Source organism: Vidua chalybeata, chromosome 5 (assembly GCF_026979565.1).
Source record: "Vidua chalybeata isolate OUT-0048 chromosome 5, bVidCha1 merged haplotype, whole genome shotgun sequence".
Taxonomy (NCBI): Eukaryota; Metazoa; Chordata; class Aves; order Passeriformes; family Viduidae; genus Vidua; species Vidua chalybeata.
In genome coordinates, this window is record NC_071534.1 from 46,931,850 (window position 1) to 46,934,299 (window position 2,450).

Sequence of the window (2,450 nt, forward strand, 5' to 3'; positions counted from 1 at the left end):
TGGGCTCTCTGATATAAACTGAAAGAGAGCTGTACAACGAGTAGCAACTGCTATTTCAGATACTATGATTTAAAACAAGGATTAATGTTACAGTTGACATTGCAAAAGGGAGTCGGGTCTATTAATAGATGTTATGGTGTGCAAGCTATGTTGGCCTTTCTCCATCTGACAGTATTAGATGTTACAATTTTGGTGATACATTTGAAATATTGTATTCCCTGTTTTTATGTGGCTCTATGTGCCAAGAAGAAGAACAGCATTTAAAAACTGTCTTCTTTGCATAGTTAAATTGCACTGAACTATTTTAAGATGATCAACTTATGTTGCACAAAAAAAAATCATCATATTGATATAAGGAGTTATTCTTCTCTGATTAGGATGTATACTTCATAATGTAAAAAGTTTATATACTGATAAAATATTTCTATATATATATTCAGGGCCATTTTTGCAATATTTTCAGATATAAAATGCAATGTCACATTCTGCCCCAACTTTATACCATGCTAACCCAGTGAGCCAGATACTAGGACTATGCCAGCTTCTTCTAGCTAAGAAGTGGCCATCACCCCATCAATGAACCAGGAATGCAATAAAACATTGAGGTGAGTACACTGGAAATGAACTTGTAATGTCCCATTGTAAATATGGCTGAGCTCACCATTAATTAGATTATGACATTATCTTGTGCTAAACTGCATTTAGCATGATCCAGGCAAATGGAGAGAAAAGCAACTGAAATAATTAATTTTAGCAGCCAGCTCTGAAACACACACCTTTTTCACACAGCTACAAACAGGAGAAAGAAAGAACTAAACTTCTTAAAGGGTATTCAATCTTTGTGCAGGACATCTTCCCATGATATGAAACAGTGACTTCTTAACCAACTTATTCAGATAGCATTTGACTTTCACGTTCATGGCACTCCATGCATAGAAAGATTCAGTCTTCACAGAACAAAGATCTTGATCTCAAAATGTCATCTTTTTCCATTACATAATTTAATGTTTCCTATTTCCCTTGCCTATATCAAATGGTAAACCAACACCATAATCTAATAGTACAGTACAAGTTAAGATATATAGTGATCTTATCTTCAAATTAACCATGCCAGAGACTGACAGCATTAGTAGCATCATCACAGATTTCAGTACAGTTTAGAAACCTAATTCTTCATTTAGGACACTTTGAATCCTTCCCTCTGTTATAGTTTCACTGGTAACTTTAAAGCTCATCTAGTTATGTCTATTTCCAGACAATAAGGTAAATAGCATCTTACCACAAATCATCTTTTCTGATGAAGTATCCCCCCCGCCACCCCACGAGAGCATCTCCATGTCTTACCAATGCTCCATCAAAACCCTTCAATAGCCATCCCACCTGGTATTGCAAAAACATTCCTAATTCCCTAATCATACTTTGAGACAAAGGAATATCAGAAGAGATTTTAAAAATAGCTTTGTACCATAACTCCTACACTCCAAGAATGTTAGCGACTGTGAGCTAGTGCTTTACAATGCTGTATTTTTTAACAAAAAGAAAACTTGTGGAAACTTTGTCTCTAGACTGCATAAAAAATAGGTTAAAAACTGGTTAAAGAGAGTTTTGATTTATTGATTGATGTTGTAGCAATTTTTCTATTCTTAATGATTGCTGAAACCAAACAGTGATTTGTTTTGGCCCAGTCCAGCACTAATTCAGTTAGGGAGAACCTTTCCATAGGCTTCAGCAGCTATTAGACTAGATGTTATGCCCAAGCCAATAAACAAATCACTGCATTCCATCACTGCATTGCATGCTGTGACAAGGACTGCTTAGGAAGGAAGGTTAGGTTGCAGAATGTTCTGAAAACAAAGACATATTAAAAGACGTATTTGTGTTTAAATCAATTACTTAATGTCAGTGACATTAATTAATGGATATTATTCTGTACCTCTCTATCCATCTTGCCATTCATTCAGTTCAAATCTTTTACTTCTGTCCTGGGTGTAAATAAATATGGGAGATGGGAAGAAAAGGTGAGAAAAGGTATAGTTATTAGTTCAGTCTAAGTGCTAGCACTGATCGACAAAGTCTCCAGTCTCGTGCCATTATCTAGTTAGAGAAAGAGCATGTACTTAGTAAGGGCAGTTAAAACAGGAAACAGAAAAATGGTGTATAAGAAATAATATGAAAGAGGGAAAAGATTCTGCCTTTGTACAATAAAGAAATACCAATGGTCATAAGGAGGAAGACCAACAAGCACAACTGGGAACAGAGGGAGTCCGCACTCTAATTGAAAATAATGTCCTATCTACAAGTTTCATCTTCTTCAGTGCAGAATGGAAGAGGTTTATGTCTGTTCTCTATTTAATTTAGTTCTTGTCTCAACAGTTTGCACAGATTTAAAATTTTCATAGAAGTTTACATATTTTCATCAAAAATATACAGAGAGAATTACACCTAATCAA